The sequence below is a fragment of the Aulostomus chinensis genome, chromosome 22 (assembly GCF_037954235.1).
Source record: "Aulostomus chinensis isolate RoL2024-O1b breed Wild chromosome 22, RoL_Achi_v1.0, whole genome shotgun sequence".
Lineage (NCBI taxonomy): Eukaryota > Metazoa > Chordata > Actinopteri > Syngnathiformes > Aulostomidae > Aulostomus > Aulostomus chinensis.
Window position 1 is genome coordinate 18,864,085 of NC_141341.1, and position 22,721 is coordinate 18,886,805.

Sequence of the window (22,721 nt, forward strand, 5' to 3'; positions counted from 1 at the left end):
CCACACTCCTTCCATGAATTTACACCCAACAATTCTCCATGAGCAGCACATCCTGCTACAGCAGCGATGAAAACCTTCCTTTTAACTGGCAGGAACGTGGAGCAGATCCAGGCTCAATGGGGACGGCCTTCTGATTTGACCGTTTGGGAGGAAAGACAGCAGGAGAGCGGGGCAGAGACAAAGACAGATAATGGAGGAAAAAAGATATACAGGAGGAAAGAGAGGGACAGAGATAAAGAGAGAGAGAAAGGGAAGAGACTGATGGACAGACGGGGACGTGAGCAGGTGGAGCTACGGGAGGCAGCTTGAGCGTCTTCAGGTCTGCAGCCTCCTCCAGCAGCACCCAGTATCTCAGATGTGGGGAGCCTGAAGGCTCTAGAAAAGATACTAGTTACTGACACATATCGGAGGACAGAGAGGAAGCGAGACAAGCCCAGTGCATCATGGGAGATCCCCCAGCAGTCTGAGCCTATAGCAGCAGATCTAAGGGCCAGCCTAAGCAGTCCTGACTATAAGCCTGATCAACAAGGAGGTCTTAAGTCTGCTCTTAAACCTAGAGAGGGGGTCTGGGTCCTGGACTGAAACTGGGAGATGGTTCCACAGGAGGGGAGCCTGATAGCTGAAGGCTCTGGCTCCATTCTACTGTTAGAACTCTAGGAACCAGCAGGAACCCTGCATCCTGGGAGTGAAGGGTTCTAGCTGGATCATAGGGGACTAGGAGTTCTGTCAGGGATGAAGGAGCCTGACTGTTGAGGACTTTGATGGTAGAAGAAGAATTTTAAATTCTGTTCTGAATCTGACAGGGAGCCATGCAGAGAAGCAGTCCAGGAGAGACCTGGTCTCTGCTACCAGTTCTAGTCAACACGCGGCAGCAGCGTTCTGGACCAGCTGGAGAGTCTTTAGGGACTCATTAGTCCAGCCTGGTAGGAGGGAGGTGCAGTGATCCAGCCTGGAAGTGACAACAGCAGGGACTAGTTTGTCTGCATCTTCTTGAGCCAGGATGTGTCTGATCTTAGCGATGTTACGGAGATGGAAGAAGGCGTCCTGGAGATTTGTTGAATGTGGGAGTTAAAGGGTCCTGGTCAAGGAGAACTCCTAGGTTCCTACGGTGGTGCTGGAGGCCAAGGTGGTGCCTGTTGGCTGTCCCTGCTTGCTCTGCTTGACATTTCTGATTTCTAATTTAAAATTGTTATTTTCACTGGCCTGGTCTGTGCATACAACTGCAATCAGTGCATTAGTACTACAAGTGTAATTCATGCTGAGAGACAGAGTATGGCCAACAGTATGGAGAAAGGGATTAGTGTCTTCATATATTAGAGTACTGTAACATATATTGATAGTGGTCTTTCTGATTGAGAAATGCTATTTATGACATGTCCTCTCAAATCCTAAAACATTTGTACAGACATGAGTAAAATTCATGTTCTGAAACATCTCTCTGGTTAAAATAAAGGAGAAGATTGATTTCACTCAGTACCAAAATACATGTTGATTTTTTGCCATTTTTCGCTCTGAAAACATATTTTTGTCATGTACTCACAGTTACTGTGACTCATGAAAAGCAAACCTGAAATTCATGCTGAGATTTATCAGTTGGGCAAAATTGGAAAGGAAAAGAATGACTTCAGTCATTTGATTTTTGCCACTTTTTTTAGTGAGAAAATGCTTTTTTTCTTTAGGCATGGCTGTGAGTGTGAAGTGTTGTCTGTCAATGTGTTGGCTCTGCGATGGACTGGTGACCCACCAAGGGTGAACCCTGCCTCTTGCCAGAAGACTGCTGGGATAGGCTCCACCCCCCACCCCCCACCCCCCTTGCCCTCTTGTGGGTGTCACTTCGGCATGGTTGCCATTTATTAATAACAACAGCAACAACAACTGCAGCGGAATATGCTAACTGTTACAAAAAGAAAGCAAGCAAAAAAATGTTATATATCTCTATTGTCTCAGTCAGAACACCCTTCTGCTTCCCACTCTCACCAGTGTCTGCCTCACACTGCCCGGGTGTCAAATCACTGGCAACGACCATCCATCCATTGTCTTCCGCTTATTCCTATTAAGGAAAGAAGCCGGAGTACCCGGAGAGAACCCACGTAGGCACGGGGAGAACTTGCAAACTCCACACAGAAAGATCAACTGGCTGAAATCTAAATTTAAACAACAACATGGAAAATGGCACCAACAGGACCTCAAGGTGGAGGTCAAGCGGTGTACAGCTGCCCTCTGGAAGAGTGCCGGCCAGACAGGTGGGGGTCAGGGAGAGGGGAGCCTGACGGAATTTGAGCAGCGGGTGGCAGCAGTCATGGGCAGCACCTCTGTGAGGGGGGGTTGTCGCCACCATCCAACTCCATTTCTTCCACATGCTTTGCCACAGATGTAAATGCGACAAATACACGGAATCATCCATTTAAATAAACCAACATGTTTAACAGAAATTGATCCATCAGCCATGCCGCCGACTGGCAGCACCCCAGCCCGGCTCAGAGTCATCCTCCAGGACCAGCGGCATTTGGGCAAGTTCGTCCCCCGGCCCCAGCACAAACACCAGGCTGACAAGCAGCGGACAGGGTTCAAATTCAGTTCAAATGCAGGGCCAGACTTTGAGGAGCCCCTTAGGGTTAATGGATGCCCCGGGACCGTGCTTGGGCCCCTTCGCACCTAGATGGCTGAAATTCACAGCACATGTTACTCTTGGGCATCATACTATGTGTGTAAAGTTTGGTGTATGTAGCCCAAGTAGAAACACCAGAACCCAGATTTGATCCTCAATTCTGCTCCAAAAGGCTCTCTGAGTGCAGCAGTCCCAGACCCTGACTTTGCCCAGTTTCACAAGGGGATAGTTTTATCTCTTTTAAACTAGGAAGTTGAAATTTTAGTATGTTGTTCTGTCCTCCATAAGGATCACATCTGTGGTGGTTTGACCCCCCTAAGTCCTTTCTGCTGTCCGTAAAGGGCGTGGCAAAGTCCAGTAAAGTCTATCAATGAAGCATCATAACTGGTCAAAGTTGCTCCAAATGAGATGAGATTTCTGGGAGGAGTTCACACCTCTGCCAGAAACCAACATTTAAAACTTTGAAGCCCCACCTTCTTCCTGAAGCTACTTCCTGTTTGGGAGGGGGTTCTAGAATTATTCCACCAGATTATGATTTTATAAATTTGAGAGGCCTCACAGTTCCAGTTTCAGGTCTGTATCCACTGTAGAGGCCAAATGAGAGCAAAAGAGCAACAGGGTCAAAGGTCAACAGGCCTCATGTCTCAGCCAGGCCTCAAAGGGTTAAGTGAGCCTTTTGGAGCTCCTTTGAAAAAAGGCCTGACAACAATCTTGTTCAGGACAAACATGGAGAAGGATCTTTGGAACATTTTCACATCTTGAAGACCGCCTTGACTCCTTTTTATAGCAGGAGTCACTGAACAGCACAAAGCTGCTATTTCAGCCATCAGGCCTCATTTCTGATCAATTATTATTGTTGAAACAAAGCTGAATATCAATTATTGATTTTTATTGTCATCATTTTGAACACTTGAAAAGAGAAACACAATAAAAACATTTGAAAAGGAAGGATCAGAGTGTTGTTGTACTGCAATACTACAGTACAGCATCAGAGACATTCAGTTATTGATTGCCTGAATGATTGATTTCCCCCAGAAGAGGAACAGCTTTGTTGGAGCAGTAAAAATACACACATCAGAACGACAAAAGTTACATTGGAAAAGAAATGACATGACATTACCAGCACAATATATGAAGAACAGTTAGGATAAATTTAACTGACCAAATAGTTAGGATTTCTTTAATGATATCCTTGATTAACCCAGACATCAGTGTGGTTTGTTCCCCTCAATAATAAATCTGTAAATGTAGCGTGAAATGGTGGAACTAAAAGGCCACCTCTGAGTGCAGGAGTGAGCCTCTGTGACGGATGTGACGTCAGCAGACGGCGCCATCAGTTTGGATCATTGTTTATATTCTTAATGCTGATTGGTCGATCTGTAATGGTTACAAATGGACTTTGTAGGTATAATAAACATCCAGAAATTAAATGAATTTGTTGATTGTCTTATTAATCAAAAGATAAAGTATTAAAAATGTTTCTTTTTTTCCTTGGAGTGAGCAACAACTTCCGGATTTTCTCACAGAAGAAAGGGGGTCAACTTCCATGGTAGCGGATTTATGGAATTATTTTTATTGAACAGCTGTAGTCAACAATCACACAAACAACAACAAACAAGCGTAGCTATTTTATATTTTGATTGTAATTCCTGGGCCAATATGTTTTATATTATTTTATTAGTCAACAGTCCCACAAATATATTATCAACTCTGATAACGACGCAATGGAACGACAAAATACAACAACATGAACGCCATTTAGGTTTCCGTGGTTTGAGCCATAACAACTGCAGAAAACTTGGAATGACGCCAGTAGTGTCCTTAGCAACCACCATAGCAACAGCAGAAACGTGACACTGTAACGACTCTCTTCCGAGAGGTGAAAGATTCATGGTCATAACGAACAAACCAAAGATTACACACAAGAACTGAGCGAAGATTATGAAAACAAAATGTATATTTCTCTCTAGAAATGTCATCAGAATGCTTTATTAAATCAAAACTATCTTGGAATAAGGCACTTTCCTCCGAACATGACAGGAGCGGCCGCCATGTTTTTGTTTGGAGAGGCCCGCATGAAAGAGTCACATGACCTACCAGCGCTCCAATAGAAAAGAATAGGGGAAAAAAACATGCACATTTCACAATTTTTAGGCCTTCATCGTAGAACTGATACGTTTTGACCTGAGGACAAACGGAGCCTGTTCACCTTTTGACATGAGACTGGGTTGTTTCAGGTTGAAACTTGACTGAAAACTCACTTTGAACAAAAGTTACGTCTGTTTTGTATCACAGGTCACAAATAGTGTTTTCTCAGCGAGAGAAGGCCAAAATGAACACTTCATGCAGAACTCCTGTATTTTGAGGAAAACTGCATGAAATCCACCTTTAACTTCTCTTTTATGCATCTTTCTATGCTTTCAGGGTGAAACTTGACTGAAAACTTAATTTTAATAAAAGTTATGTCTGTTTTGTGTCACAGGTCAAAATTACACTGTAAACCCGGATAAGTTCAGAGAACTCAAAAATTTCAAGGTAATCAGTTTCCACAAACGTTTTAAGTTTGCAAACTATTATTTTTGAGTCAGTTCTTATGTAAAGATTAAAATTTGATCAAACTTAAAAGTTTCCATTTCATTATTGTTGTATTTAAGTTCAGTGTACTTAAATTTATTGTATAAAGTTAATAAACTTTTAATTTACTAAAAACTTAAAAATGCTATGTCCTTTGTTTGTCCATTTTAAGTTTATTGAACCTAGCTATATTCACTAACATATGCAAATATTTTAGATGCTCCCAACTTAATTGCTTTTGTTTACTTCAACTTAATTAATTAAAGCTCCAAACTCAAAGACTGCAATTTTGCAGGACTTGTTTCTTTTGAACAGCCTTCAATAAAAACAAATCTTCAGCTGGTCAATTTTTTTTTTTTTATTTCAGTTTCTTTTTTTTCCAAACATGCAATTACAAATCTTAAATGGAACAGCATTTGTCATTAGTGAGACTGTGCAAATGTTTATCTCTGTACAACAGCTGAGCTTTTCAGTGCTTGATTTAAACAGCTTAAGTTCTAAAACACACATCTAAAAACCTGACCATTTTCAACTGAAAATGTAAGATGGAGAATGGAGAAGGAAACAAAAGTAAACGAGGAAATAAAATTGATAATTAAGTCTTGTGATAAAGACAATTATTATGATTTTAAACACTTTTCAGAATTAACACTTGCTTTGAACTATGACTTTGTTGTGTGAAAAAAACAAAACCAAGTTTTTTGACGAAAACCTTTTTTCCTGCTTTTAACAACAATACTTTCAAACAAACTAGAAAGCTGTAGTTCCTCTACAAGCACCTTGAACAATGCCAGCTCTTACTGGAGCAGGGCATTTTTTAGACCAAGTAGGCCAGGTTTTAGTGGCTTACCATCATCAAGACCCATCACCACTTTCTGGATGAACGTAACAGTATTGGTGAGTTTGCAGGGGTAGTCCAAATGCAGCGCGTACATCAACCCAAACATCAGTGCAAACGCTTCAGAGAATCTGGGGATGCTCATCATCATCATGCTGTCTTCCACCACGATGGAAAAGCTGTCAGGAGTGAAGGGGACCATCTCTGGGGTGGTCTCAGTGACCATCATGACAAGGGCAACAGGAGTGTCTGGCTCAATTTCCTCCTCTGCCTAAAATATGCATAAAAAGGTTCACATATTTACTGAAAGGAAGTAGATATAGGATTTACATTTCAGATGAGAACACCATAGGACAGTAGCTAGTGACTAAAATGTACAGTTAAAGATTTTCTGTGAAACACAAATACAGCTGCCCAAGGACTGGATACCTTTAAAATTGCTTCCAGAATCTCTCGTTAACTTTTTTTTAACCAGTCTGAAAAGATCTATAGTCCAAAGCATTACTTGGAGATCCCCCCCATCCATCAACATCAGTTTCTTTTAATCTGATGGCATGTGCCCTCTTCAACAAAAAGCAAGGTCATGTGGATCACACAGGAATTACATGACCAAAAAAAGAAGATGATCAATGACCATGTCAGGAGTATAACAAATGTGGATTGTTCAGATTTTATTATAGATTAGTTGATTCCAGCAAGTCTAATAAATGTGGATTACTTACATTCCAAGTTTTGTAGAAATCTGGGTCATCTTCACAAAGGTAAGGTAACATCAGGAAGATCAGACCCTTCCTGACCCAACAGACCACACAGCTTCTGGTTCAGGCTCTTGTCATCTCACGCATTGACTACTGCAACTCTCTTCTGGCAGGCCTCCCTGCAGGCTCATTCAAGCCTCTGCAGATGATCCAGAATGCAGCAGCACATCTGGTCTTCAACCAGCCCAAAAGGGCTCATGTCACCCCGCTGCTGGTTTCTCTTCACTGGCTTCCAGTGGCAGCCAGGATCAAATTCAAGGCACTTCTCTTGGCTTACAAAACAATCACAAGAACGGCTCCAGCCTACCTGGAATCCCTGATCCAGGTCTACTCTCCTTCTCGCCCACTACGCTCTGCATGCGAAAGACGCCTGGTGCTTCCAGCCCAGCGCTGCTCCAAATCTCTAGCCAGACTCTTCTCTTCTGTTGTTCCCAAATGGTGGAACGAACTACCGAACTCTGTGCGTTCTGCTGAGTCCCTTTCTACTTTTAAGAGACAATTGAAGACTCAATTGTTCAGAGAGCACCGAGGCACTGAACCTGACTCTTCTCCTCTTTGTCCTGTGGGGTAGAATCAGTCAGAGGGTCCAAGACCCAGCACCCAGTGACTATGTAGCACCAACTGTGTTGTGTGATGTTGTATGTTTGTCAAAAAAAAAGAAAGGGGGGGGGGGCAACACTTCCTCTGCCACTAGATGGCAGTACCTGTGACCAAATCACAACTGAAGCACTTTTGCGCTTCCTATGGACTTTTCCTTAATTAGGTCTAAATTCTTGCTTGTGTTGTACGTCGCTTTGGACAAAAGCGTCTGCTAAATGAAATTGTAGAATTGTGGAATTGTAGAATTGTAGAATAGTAGAATTGTAGAAGCTGACAGGGCCCAAAGAGCTGTGATGCGTTTGATTTCAATATCCTGTATTTGCTATAAGGACAAGAAAAAAATTCCACGAAGTGCTGATCCACTGGATTTCTGTTATTGTAATGTACTTAGTGAAAAAACAGCCAGAAATTCCACTGCAGTGTAGGATTGGCCTTCTTTGTGTCAAAGCTGTGATAGAAACTGACTTTGTTAAACTTAAATTAACTTAGCTTGTGGTGACTAATTTGCATAACAACAATATAGTGAAATTCAGTCCTTGCTGATCCTTTGCAGATCTTGAACTACACCAACCTGATATATATCTTGCCTGATCATACAGCTTTAAGATTTTGCGCAACGCTTCAGATGTCTTGCCAGTGCGTCCTGCTTTCTGTCTGTATATTGCCAGAAGTCGTGGCACGTGCCGGTCAAGCTCCGAATAGAATTGGTTCTGAAGGTTGATGTTTGTGATACGATGGAATTCAGCATAAACCTTGAAGGAAATAAAAGAACAAAGCAAAAAAAACAAACAACAACATAAGACCATAAGGAGTGGGAAGACCAACACTCGATATGGAATTATACATTTTGACGATTTTTCTAGGCTTTTTCAAACAACAGTGTTGCATTAAATATAATTAACCCTGAATGTAATACTGTTATGTTTACAGAACAACAGCAAATACCTGGGGGTCCTTATGAGAAAAAGAAAATCAGGATTAATAAGGAGGGCAAAAACTACAAACATTGGCAAATCATTTTACCTGAGTTTCCATCTGAAGAGCTGGCCATCTCTCCAAGATGTCCTTTACCAGTGGACTTTCCTGGACAGTCTCCTGACGACGAAGGACAAAGGTCGTCTGCATCAGCTTTTCAATCAAAACTTTGTTCTTCTCACTCTTTGCCACTTCTTGCACAATCTGCAGTCTAAGTTCTTCCAGACGAGCCTGGTTTTCTCCGCGAGGAAAGTCGGGAAGGTAATTCACCTCAGCTCGTCTGGCTCTTTTTATGTTGGAGTGGGGACTCTCTTTATCAGGGTTGTCCCAGCTTCTTTTGCCTGTGTTGACGGACACCTCCACACATCCAGATCTGGCCAACTTGGTGCGGTAATTTCCCATCTTAAACTTCAGGCTTACTTTCCAACCATACCATCCACTCGCACTTCCAAGCTCTTTAAGGCATGGATATGTTCTGACAAGAGCTTCAGCCGCCACACCAACATCTCTGTCACTGGGATAGGGTTTGTAGGCATGCATTGCTGCAGCCATTGTCTCTAAAATGTTGTGCTTCTGGGCCCTGTTTAATTTTACAGTCTTTCCATTTCTCTCATATACATCATTTCCCTCTGCGAGGACATGCTCCACTTCATAGGAAAAGGTAGGCACAGGGAAAACATCAGGCCAAGTCTTTAGGCGGTGGCTTACAGGCACATGAGGAAGAATGTCTGTGTCAGAACTTGCACAGGAGCTGGTGTCACTTTCTGATCTGACAACTCTCAATGTGCCCTTTTCTGGTAGCTCTGTAATATCAACCAGACAGCTGAGCTGTCCGTCAAAGTCAGGATCCTCATACTGTAGCATGAACTCAAAGTCCAGTCTTTGCTTGACTTTCTCTCTCAGAATGTTGATTAGCTCCTCAACAGATTCTGGCCTCTCAGATAGGGTTACTTTCACAGCAACATCAGTAGAAATGTAAACACGTAGCAGGAATTTGTTGGCTGCTGACATCATCTGAGTGATGAGTGTGTGTGTGTGTGTGTGTGTGTGTGTGTGTGTGTGTGTGTGTGTGTGTGCGTGCGCATGCGTGTGTGTGTGTGTGTGTGCATGTGTGAGGGTTAGGGTTAGGCAAGAGTAAAGGGAGGAGGTTAGGGTTAGGGTTAGGCTATGGGTAGAGGGCAGAGGATAGGTTTGAGAGTTGGGTTAGGGTTAGGGTTAGGGTTTAGGGGTTAGGGTTAGGGTTAGGGGTAAAAGGGTTAGGGTTAGGGTTTAGGGGTTAGGGTTAGGGTTAGGGGTAAAAGGGTTAGGGTTAGGGTTTAGGGGTTAGGGTTAGGGTTAGGGGTAAAAGGGTTAGGGTTAGGGTTTAGGGGTTAGGTTTAGGGTTAGGGGTAAAAGGGTTAGGGTTAGGGTTTAGGGGTTAGGGTTAGGGTTAGGGTTAGGGGTAAAAGGGTTAGGGTTAGGGTTTAGGGGTTAGGGTTATAGGTATAAGGTAAGAGTACCACCCCACCCAAAGTGGTGCACTAGGGTTAGGATTAGGGTTAGGGGTTAGGGTTTGCGGTACATGTCTGTGTCTCTCCCACAGTCCAGTTGCCTAAAGACCAGTATGATCAATTTTTGGAACCCCCCACCACCTACAGGTGGTGCACCCAGCCCCCAGGAAGGACAGTGCACTTCCTTCCCACTTTGGTGGGGAGGGCATCAGTCCCCAACTCCTAACCAATTTTTACTCTGTCCTAACCCCAACCATCCAATAATGACTTTCAACCCTCATCCTAACTAAATTCATAATTCAGCCCTATCCTTAACCCAAATGTATAATCTGACTCTATATTTAACACAATTTAAATTAAAAACACCAATTTTAAAACAAATGTAAGAACAGTTAATTACAAAAACATTTTTTTTAGAAAAATAAATCTCATCAACTTCAAATTAATGAACTCCCCCTCTCTTTTTTTGGGATAGATTGGTCGAATCGGCTCTGACCACTGGGGGGGCTGGATGGAGTGTGCCTGGGTCCCGTGGCCTTCTTGGGTCGCAGTTCCCCAAACCCCTCTTTTCCTAACCTCCAAAATATAATGCCTAACCCTAACCTAAGTCCTCAAAACTACCGCCAACCCCTACTCCGGCTAGGAACCTCCTAGAGACTTCAACCCAGCATAAGCAACACCCGATCCAACAAATTAGCTGTGTGGACACAGCTTAATTGATTTAAGTACAATCAGGTGTTGCTTTTGCTCGGTTGAAATGAAAAACTGCAGCCACACGGCCCTTTACTGGACCAATTTGGAAAGCCCGTGGCCACATTTAGGGGGTGTAGGCAAAGTCTTAGCTATTTAAACCCAACAGGCAAAAAGTGCAGCACCAACAAAGGTCACAAAGGGGGGGGGGTTTTGCCCATAACTCCGCCCCCTTTTCTCCCATCCACTTGAAACTTTCACCAATGACTCTGGCAACCACCAGAATTGTGTGGGCTGAGTTTCAGCCTCCTAAACCTTACGGTTCCCAAGTGCACCACTTTGGCTGGGGTGGTACCTTATACCCCTCTCTTGTTGGCTCCATGCAGTGCCAATCATCTCACTCACTGAAACAGACTGTGTACATCACACATAGCACCATGGATGGGAATACTCATATTAAGTGTGATACATTCACATGGGCAAATATAACAAAATGATGAGTGGATCGGTAAAAATATCTGTATTTTTAATTGAATTGTTTTGTTTTGATAGCATTCTTATTTCAATTTAATAATGTGTGATTAACACAAAAAGTACATACAGAAAGAGAAAATGCACATGCAGATGATTTAAATATTGTTTGGGATGTTTTGACTTAAAATGTGGGCTGTGGACAGTTAAAACAGGCTTATCGAGTTTGTTTGGGTTAAAATACAATATGAGAATAAATGTTACAAAACATGAGTAGCTCTTGTCCATTTTCTTTTTGTACAAGTAGCTGTTAGAGGGGGGAAAAGGTTGGAGACCCCTAGCATAGACTGTTCTTAAAAAAAAACAAGATATAGCATGTAGAGATTGAAAAAACTTACATAGACTTTTGTCCTGTATTTAAAAGCTGATGAAGGGAATCTGATCATCAACGAAAATGTCTCTACTCATAAGGATTCCTATCAAGCAGCTTATCCAGAGTCAGTTTTGAACCATTCATATGGCAATGTTAGCATAGTATTTGGTTACACCCTGTAATGTATTGTCACATTTACCATTGCTGTTGTGTGTGCTGCATTAATCTTTTCATTAACATAGCTGAGTAAGTGTTCCTTTTCAAATGGAAGAGTGGCATTAATCATGATTAACTGAATGCAAAACATTCAACCACCCTACTCAATATGTATTTTATTGTAGCACTCTGTGTACTGATAAGTAACCTGATTTTTGAAAGAGTTGAGACCCAAGCAGTCCCTAGTTTTACCTGACTTGGTGCAGCGCCACAATGCCATTTAAACAATGGCTTCTCTTTGATTATAAGTCCATGTTTGAGCAGGTATGCAGGGATGTGTTTGTATGCTTGAATCCAATAGAACACCAAGAGATGCATCAAATAGCTAGAAAGTATGATGAATCTGCTTGGACAGTTGTGATGGAATTGGAAACCGCTGCACTATCCTTTACTGTACCATTGTCGACTTTATAAAATGAATGAGCACTTTTCCATGAAAAATCAGAAGAATCTACTCTCAGAAGAATTCTCATAATGCATTGGTTACCACACTGCCATTGTCTCTGATGTTGAGTTGGAGGCATGTCTCCAGTTAATGTTGCAACAAAAGTGTCAAGTCTCACAAACATTGACTCACATTGTTAAATTAACATGAACAATACATGGATAAACCCTTCAAGCCTGAGTTACTGAACCCAAAAAGTGTTTTTTGTCTTTAAGTACTCAAAAATAGTTTTCAAGAACATTATTTGTCCTATGGGGAAACACATTTGCCACCAAATCAAGATAACCACAGCAAACTGACTGTGACGTGTCAGGCGAGGAAGACTGGACCCAAACACAAAATTCACAACAAAAGGTTTATTCCAGAAAGCAGCAACAGAAAATCACCAGTAGGCTGAGAACAGACAAAAAATCAAAGTTCAGCTGAAAATAGTGGCAAGCACCAAAACACACTACACTAGAGAAAAATGCAATAGAGAGAAATTCACGAGGCGAGGAGCAGAAGATCTCGAACAAGTCGACCACCACAGGAACAATCAGAGGGAATCATACGGCACAGGAGACACAGAGAGGGTGGTTAATGAAGCCAGCTAATTAAGCAAAGCGAGCTGCACGTGTGCCGGGAACTCAGTGCTCCCGCAGAATGCCCCACCCCTAGGCACTCACTCTGCAGGGGGGAGGAGAGACGAATGACTGGGAAAACAAGATCATAACACTGACGATAAATACAAGACACAACTCATAAATGACACCATAAAAACCCATTTAAGTCATGATTTACCACTTTGAGTCACAGCCAAAATTAAAGGTGTATTTGTATTTTCATATACATATATTCATTGAGCTCGGTTCTGTTGCCTGGCAACAGGTTCAGTCCTCACAGTGAACAAATATCAAAGTTCTGGTAGCAGGTTTAAATGTCATAAAAGTTAAATCTGTGCAGGTCTTTTATTATGATGGAGAGTTGCTCCTGGTAATTGCCAGGTGTGCAGACAAAGACGACCCTCTTGACTATTGTTTTGAGGATCTTGTCTCTGACATTTGTATCGGCTCATTCCGAATGCATTTTCCCAAGTAGTGAGTGTCTATGTCTCTGTTGTACTGATCAGAGCAGGAGGACTCACGAAGCAGAGGCACAAGCAAACAAGTGGCAAGAGGGAAACTCTAAGACTAACTGAAATTTGGTCAAACTCCCAAAGGTCAAGCAATACATGAGGGAATGCTGGATGTGCTCACTGAAACAGACAAGACTATCTGGTACCAAACAGAGGGAGAGCACAGCTGAAGAACACTAGAGGTGGTGAGACTATGACGCGCAGGTGACAGACCTTGAGGAAATCAAGAGCAGGAGGCTTCACAGGAAGAGAGAAAAGTTATAGACAGCTCACCAAAATAAAACAGAAAATAAACCCAAGACGTGACAGAACAGAACCTAATGCTAAACAAACCTAAAGTGTCCTGACATATGTCGGTAATATAATTGACATTTTTCCATTACAGGGTCAAATTTCAATTAAAATTCTTTTTAAAAGTTTAAGGGGTTTGTCTGATGCATCTGTGAATGCTAAGTTTCTTTCTGTCAGAGATTTGGCACTACTTGCTACATCCCAACGTCTTTCTTTCAGTAATTTTCATTTGCCTCTTGAGAGTCTGTCCCTGACTCTGTCACAGATTTGCAGTAATTTTAAAAGCTGCATCAGGCTCATTAAATTGGTCTCAGTTGCATTTTCATATATGAAATACTTTTTATACTTGGCATGACTGAATACTTTGTGGTTACTTGTTACAAGGGTCGGTGGGAAAACAGAACCCAAATGCAGGCAGCAGGGGTTCAACATGAAGTATTTAATCAGAAGGCAAAGTAACAACTAAAGGCATACAAAGTTCAGCGGAAGGAAACAAAGTATCAAACAAAGGGGTCAACAGGCCTAAGTCCTGGACGAGTAAAAAGTAACCACAAAACCAATATAAAACAAGGTTGAAAAATAAACTTAGTGGGCACACAGAGGCTGGGAACATGACATGGTAGCATGACATGACAGTGACAAAACCAAGCACAAACACAGTTATCCGATGAGAGAATGGGAAACAAAATGGTTAAAAACACTGAGGGGAAATGAGACAAGTGGAGCAATGAACACAGGTGAGACACATGAGGTAATCATGGGAGGGAGCACAGGAAGACAGGACACTAAGTACAAAGTAAAACAGGCAAGGCAAGGCAATTTTATTTGTAGAGCCCGTTTTTACAAACAATTTGTTTCCAGGGCTTCACATGGCATCATAACAACATCCTCTGCCCTTAGACCCTCACATCAACTGAGGAGAAACTCCACAGAAAACCTTTAACAGGGAAAAAAAGGGAGAAACCTCAGAGTGAGCAACAGAGGAGAGATCCCTCATCAGGACGGACAGACGTGCAGTAGATGTTGTTACAGACAAGAAAACAGTTTATAATACAAAATGCGGACTTCTAGTTGGCGGGGGGGGGGGGTTGCCCATAACTCCGCCCCCTTTTCTCCCATCCACTTGAAACTTGACTGACTCTGGCAACCACCAGAATTGTGTGGGCTGAGTTTCAGCCTCCTAAACCTTACGGTTCCAAAGTGCACCACTTTGGCTGGGGTGGTACCTTATTAACAGAAAACTAGAATCTGCAAAAATCTGTATTGGCATCTCACACTAACAAAAAACAAAAATCTGAATCAGCCAAGAAAAACGCAGTTGTTGCCTCTCTACCGAGGACACTTCTTTAGCAGTTCATGGGAGGGGAGCGCAGAACGGGGGGGGTAGGGGGGCAATGCAAGCGGCAGTTGGTGTGGAGAGATGGATCTCTGGTGGATCTGTGGAAACACAGAGACATAGTCTCTGTTTCCACAGGGACAGATAATGGAGGAAGACAGAGGGACAGAAGGAAAGAGTGGGACAGAGATAAAGAGAGAAAGACAGGAGGAGAGACTGATGGACAGATGGGGATGTGAGCAGGTGGAGCTACGGCAGCTTGAGCCTCTTCAGGTCTGTAGCCTCCTCCAGCAGCAACTGTGATCTGGAATAGGGGAGCCCGAGGGCTCTGGAGAAGAAGATGAGTTAGTAATACGTATGAGTATGATTTATGTATGACACATATAGGAGGAAAGAGAGGAGGAGAGAGAAGCCCAGTGCATCATGGGAGATCCCCCAGCAGTCTGAGCCTGTAGCAGCAGATCTAAGGGCCAGCCTTAGCAGTCCTGACTATAAGCCTGATCAACAAGGAGGTCTTTAGTCTGCTCTTAAACCTAGAGAGGGGGTCTGGGTCCTGGACTGAAACTGGGAGATGGTTCCACAGGAGGGGAGCCTGATAGCTGAAGGCTCTGGCTCCATTCTACTGTTAGAACTCTAGGAACCAGCAGGAACCCTGCATCCTGGGAGTGAAGGGTTCTAGCTGGATCATAGGGGACTAGGAGCTCTGTCAGGGATGAAGGAGCCTGACTGTTGAGGACTTTGATGGTAGAAGAAGAATTTTAAATTCTGTTCTGAATCTGACAGGGAGCCATGCAGAGAAGCAGTCCAGGAGAGACCTGGTCTCTGCTACCAGTTCTAGTCAACACGTGGGCAGCAGCGTTCTGGACCAGCTGGAGAGTCTTTCGGGACTTATTAGTTTTGTAGTTTTGCGTACCAGGTATAGGCTACAAAGGAATGATTTCCATAGATAACTCCAGTTGCGATCCTACATGAACCAAGATTGCAAATTGACTGGCCTTTCGGCTGTAGGGTCTGAATTCCTCCACATTCTGAAAAAAGCTATGTCAATGGTGCCATCCAAATCCCTTTCTAGACTATATGCAGCTATATCCCGTGCCGCCAGGGGTGACACTCTGTACATGAAAGGTAGATGGGAGAGGGAGGCAGGGATGGTGATCTCTGAGGAGACATGGAGAGATATTTGGGCCTTTCACTGGTCAACATCCAGCTCCATGGTTTGGAGAGAACATGGCTGGAAGAATATTATCAGATTCTTAAAGACACCTCAACAAGAGAAATATAAAGGCGTTCATCTGCCGTGCTGGAGGCAATGTGGGTCGAGGGTGGCCAACCACTACCACATCTTTTGGGACTGTCCCGGGTTGAAGGCATTCTGGGGGGGTGCTCACAATACTCTGTGTTCAGTCTTTAATACTCAATTTCCTCTGGATTTTAAAATCTTGTATTTAGGTCACGTTACCCTGCTGAAGTCTAGACCAGAGATAAAGTTGTCACAGCTGCTTCTTGTGGCAAGCAAAAAGGCCATCACCAGGAGATGGCTGACTCAGACCCCACCAGCCCTGGATGACTGGTTTGGGATTGTCCTGGAGATATTTAGGATGGAGAAATTGACCTTTCAGCTGAAAACACAGCAAGACGAGTTTCACCACATCTGGGACAGGTGGCTCTCACATGTGACCCCCATGAGAGCAGATTTTGTGTGATCGTACTGGTATCTTCTTTCTTATTCTTCTCCTGTTTCTCCTTTCTTCTCACTTCAATTTACTGATTTAATTATTGTATGATCATTTTAACATTTTCTTCACAATAGTGACAGCGGACCGCCCCCTGGTTCTTCTTTGTTACCTGTTAAGTGAATTGTCTGTTAAATCACTTTTAATTGTATCAACACACTCTATAACAGAGCTTTATAAACATCTAGCTGGTACTCTTATGAGGAGGATGGTTGCTGATGTGCTCCAACAAAAAATGGAAGGACTGTTATCTTGACTGTCTTTATTATTGCTGTGCCATGTGTTTCAGGTGTCCATTCCAAATAAATATACAATTAAAAAAAAAAAACTATCCTTCCAGGCTTGGCGGACTTCCTCGTGCTGGCTGGAATGTGTCTTCCTTTCCAGTTGTCTGGTCTTCTGTTTTAAGGCACGCAGCACTGGGCTGTACCAGGGAACTATTCTTTTCTGGTTGATAACCTTCTTCTTCAGGGGAGCTACGGCATCAAGTGTCCCAAGGAGTGCTGCTGCAGTGCTGTCCACAAGATAGTCTACCTGCGAGGGGGTGAAATCAGCATAACTGCCCATTATATCACTACAAGGTGTGGCAGCAAGCTCTGCTGGAATAAGCTCCTTAAATCTAGAAACAGCAGTGTCAGATAGACTTCTACTGAAGCGGGACTTTTTCCCAGGTAGGATATAATTTGTTAAAGTAAATTCAAATGTAATTAAGGAGTGATCAGACAAGACGGGGTTCTGAGGAAGAACTGTGATGAGGTCAGCTTCTATTCCATAAGTGAGTACTAAATCAAGGATGTGATTAAAAGTGTGAGTGGGTTTATTTACCCTCTGACTGAAGCCAACAGAATCAAGAAGCGACTTAAACGCAGCGGCCAGAGAATCATCATTGACGTCCACATGGATGTTAAAGTCACCCACTATAATGACTTTGTCTGACTTCAATGCCAAGTTAGACAGAAAGTCAGGGAATTCTTCTAAGAACTCAGAATAAGGTGCAGGAGGACGGTACACCACAGCAAGTAAGAGTGGTTTCTCTGCTCTGCGTTTACGTCGCTTCTTGATTCTGTTGGCTTCTGTCAGAGGGTAAACAAACCCACTCACACTTTTAATCACATCCTTGATTTAGTACTCACTTATGGAATAGAAGCTGACCTCATCACAGTTCTTCCTCAGAGCCCCGTCTTGTCTGATCACTCCTTAATTACATTTGAATTTACTTTAACAAATTATATCCTACCTGGGAAAAAGTCCCGCTTCAGTAGAAGTCTATCTGACACTGCTGTTTCTAGATTTAAGGAGCTTATTCCAGCAGAGCTTGCTGCCGCATCTTGGCTTTACCTGCATTAGAGTGTGGTAGCACAGGTGTAGTGGGGAGCCATACTTAAATGATAAAGATGTCAAAAAAATTCCTCTGCACCTACAAGAATGTTCCAGAGGATCCAGTCATACATTGAAGATACTTTTAGACTTCTCAAGCTCAGTGATACTCAACCTTTTAGAGCCCCAACTCCCAGGTTGAGAACCCCTTCTCTGCATTAGTCTTCCAGGGTGTTTTCATATAAATGTAAATTAATGTATAGACGAACACATAAATAGCCATGCAAATCAAATTTTGAAATATTTAATCAATTTTCAATGTGCATTAGATAGATGGATAGATAGATATAAATATATATATATTTATATACATATATATGCGTGTTTGTGTGTGTGTGTGTGGTCAGCATATAGTTTTGTGACTTAATTTAGGATTAACTATTATTAATGTATCCTTACTGTTTAGCATTCCAGATTAAAACAACACCATCATTATTTGTACTAGTACGTACACTATTTCCTTAAATTAGTGGCAATATTCTACTTTGAAATATGGAAAAAATAAAACCACCAGGTAATAAATAACACACTTCATGTCTTCTGTACATTGTTTTGACTGAAGATGGAGTTCAACTTTCTTGATTGCAGTTTCCCTGGGAACCAAGCACAAAGCAGAATAATTTATTTCACAATAAGCAATAATGTCAATAATTGTCAATAAGCAAGCCAATTGATCACACTTGTCAGACTATGGGTGTGTGCCAGAATGCAAACACCCTCAGGGCTGCGGTGGGCACCAGCACTGAGGCACATTTTTAGACCCTGACCTTAGCCCAGAGATGGGGACATGCACTTGCAGCTTGGATTCGAGTCACTGGATTACTTGAGTCAAACTTTGCAACTGATAAAGGGTCTTATTTTTTCTCGTTTGTGAAGTAAACATGGGTCAGTAAAGGACACTTTCAAGTCTCTTCCTCTCCTTCCCCTGGGATCTGCCAACCATTAATGCATGCTTCTATTGCTCAAACACTGCCTTTAGCAGAGAGAAAACAAAGCCCAAGGAAAAACAGGTCTGGTCAGAGGAGTCTGTGCTCTGCCTGCAGGAATGTTACAATTGCAGGACTGGGACATTTTCACAGTTTTGCAGTGTCAATCTGGATTCACTGGAGGATGTAAGTAGCTCATATGCTTATGCACCTGCTTAAAATAACTTCCAAAGTCCAGACTTTTTTTTTTTGTCAAAAACAACTCCTTATGATGTTTTGTCTCCTGTTTTTGTGTTTTCTGAAAAACTTGAAAAAATGACTCAGGTGATTATTTTAAGAAGGTAACAATGTTCCTTTTTTGCAGGGCCATGATCATCCTGTTGGTGTGTCAACATCTATCTTAACAACAAACCATGGGTCACCAGAACAGATAAGTCCTGCTACCACGGATGTGTCAAAGCAGATGTGACAACAGAACCATTATTAAGTACATATATGATTCTGTTACTATTAGCCTTGTCTATGGCTCCTTGAGTCCAGTCATGGCCAGTTTCTACCGTGGTGTGAGGGGTCATGATGTCCTGATAGACATTGAAAACTAAACATTTTCAGATTTTAGGAGAGACACACAAAAAGAGGCAGCACGGTGGAGCAGTGGTCCTCAGTGTGGCCCCCCAGCAAGAAGGTTGTGGGTGGAGCCCCGGCTGCAGCACGGGGTCTCTCTGTGTGAGTCTCCATGTTCTCCCTGTTCCTGCTGGGTTCTCTCTGGTACTCCAGCTTCCTCCACAGTCCAAAGACATCAAGAGGGACCAGGTTAATCCAGACTCTAAATTGACCGTAGGCGTGGCTGGGAGAGCCAATGGTTGTCTGTCTCTATGTGTTGGCCCTGCCATGGACTGGTGACCTGTCCAGGGGGAAGGCTGCTGGGATAGGCTCCACCCCCCCACCCTCAACAGGAGAAGAGGGGGAAGATGGAGGGATGGAGGAACACACAAAAACAAAGCCTCTCTATGAAAAGGTCATGCTATTGAATTTGTGCAATCTGATATATCCTCTGTCATCATTGATGAAAAATTGAAGTTGGAAGTAACTTGTTAAGCAGTGTGTACTTGCCTTTACTTTGGTTTTAAAGTTTTCAGTCTTTGATTTATTCGAGTGATATGAATTCTTTTATTCTTTTTTAAATGTATAGAGTTAGGGTTAGGTGCTATTTATCAGCTGTTTGCTGGAGTTCTGACAACTTTTATACCATCACCATGTAATAATTGAGTTTTCTTTTGAATACTTAGTGGAGGGTGCTATGTTATATTTGTTTTGCAATCAGGCTCAAAACTGAATTTTCTCATGTTTGCTGCAACACAAATCTACCTTATAGGTACAAATAAAGAAAACTGAGCTGAACTGAACTAAGTTTAACTGTTGTTTGCCATCAGTCTCCATTCGCTTCAAGCCAAATATATGTGGCTACCTTTTTCTACATTCGGGAGTGTTACGACCCTCAAAAGAAAAGCTCGCCCACAGAGGGTCCAAAATAATCACGAGTCAGGATTTCCCAATGAAATTACATTTATGTAGAAGAAATAACCCAAACAACAAAAGCTGGTGACCTGGCCAAAAAGAACAAAAGAAGAGGAGGCACCCAGACCAGCCCACAGAGGACCGTAGGATCTGGGCTCTCCCCTCTAACCTAACACCCCCCAGCGAAACCTAGCAGAAATAAAGCCATGAAAACAGGACTACCAGATTCACCAACCAAATCAAACAAAGAATAGAACAGAAATCAGAAACTACTGCTGCTCCTCAGGGTGGAACCAAAAGGAGAGAGAGACTTAAGCCACATTCCCTCTTTATAGGCCCTCCCCCTCAATCGTCTGATGAGGTTCATCTGGGAGAAAGCGCAGACAAAGGATCAGAATGGAAGTTATACAATTACCATCCTGCGGGGGGGGGGGGGGGGGGGGCAGTATGTAAGAGGAGTCACAAAGAAGAAATGAAGGTGGGAATATATCTCTGTAAGTTCAGGACATCCGTATCATAACCCGAACCCTCTCCAAGCACCACATCACCCCTGTTCTCCAACAGCTCCCCTAGCTCCCGGTTCAGTTCTGTATCCAATTCCAAATCCTCCTGTTTATATTCAAGGCCATCCATAACCCCCCCCCCCCCCCCCCATAACTGTCCAATCTCCTCCACATTCCCACTCCCTTCCGTGCCCTAAGATCTTCTTCCTCCATACACCTGTCTGTCCCCTCTGCCTGTCTCACCACCATGGGGAGCATAGCATTCAGCCACTCTGCTCCCTGTCTTTGGAATTCATTACAACACCAACTCAGAAACCCTAACTCATTCTCCCATTTCAAATAACAACTCAAAACACGTTTAAAATCGCCCTCTGCACATGACACTGTATGTATTGTTCTGCCTTTATTTATCTATTTTTTTTACTCTTGATTTTTATTGCTGCTCTTGTATGTATTTTATGTATGGTGTCCTTGAGTGCTGAGAAAGGCAGCTTTGAATAAAAGGTATTATTATTGTTGTTATTATTATAATTATTATTATTAGTGAACACCTGAAAGGTGAGATACAATTTTGGGTGAAGTATGTTAGTAATTTCTTAGCAAAATTACCTTGTATTTCATTCAGAGATTCTCAAGGGTTAACTGCATAGAACCCAGTCTTGTTCGTCCTGGCTGGGTCCCCCTGTTAAAAAGGGGAGAGAATCAAAATACCACAATGAAAAGAACAGATGTACACAAACAAAATTTGGTTTGCCTCAGTTTTCTCCAATGAGATGCGGTTGTTTTGAACGTGTGATTCAGTTCGAAAGATTAATAAATGTAGACAGTGAGCTAACAGTAATGCAGCAGTAATGGACCAGCACAACAAATGGGTTCATTGCTTAGCAGAGATGGGGACACAAGTTTGCAACTCAGACTCCAGTCGCTCTTAAGTAGCAAACACAGAGGCTTTGGACTTGCGCTCAAAAGACTTCAGACTGAACTTGGAAACTTTGAAACATCTGACGGGCTTCATGCCATTCCCTCCTTTTGTCATAGTAACCATGGAAACCATATTACGTCTGGGGTGCGCACCTCACGCACACCGCTGCAAGAGGTAATGCAATGGAGACTGGCACACCTGCAGCTGCTGCTGTGCACTTTGTAACTAAGTTTGTTTATAAAAACTTCAAACAAGATGGCATCAGCTAAAGGAGTGCTGACTGCCAAGTCTGCAGTATCAAAATCAAGGCTGCTGGATCAACCACATCTAACTTGAACAGGCGCCTGAAAACTCACCCAGATAGGTCAGTCACAGTATCGCACATGGACGGTTAGCAAATATGTCAGCCATGTAATGTTGACGTGCTACTCGTTTTGTAACTGAGTATTTGAAAAGATGAGTGAGTGTTGGTTTGCTTGTCACAACTGTTCGCATTGAGAGCCACTGACATGACGTAAAGAAATGATTGGGTAATCATTTGTTCCACTGCCATGAGACAGCAAATAATACAGTTAGTAGAAGAAACGTGACTTTAGCGGCAAAGCTAACATTGGCTTTGCCGCTAAAGTTGCGTTCCTCTAACAGTATAACTACTAATTGTTCTTCTTTTTTCTGGACTTAGCCATGCAGTATTCTGTGATACTAGTGCCTTCTATTGCATGACAGTCATAACACCAATTTCTGGAAGTTTGATGCCTATCCTGATTGTTCCCTGGTCATTTTCTGCTTCTCCCTTTTGTATATCTACCCATCATCTGTTTCAGCTCTTCGTTATCCATTGTCTCATGAAATTGTATTTCTTGTGAAAAATTTCCCTGTCGCCATAGCATACGTATTGGATTTTGCCTTCTTTTTTGCCGGGTGCCAGTGTTGCTGCCTTTACTTTATGAAATCTGCCTTTAG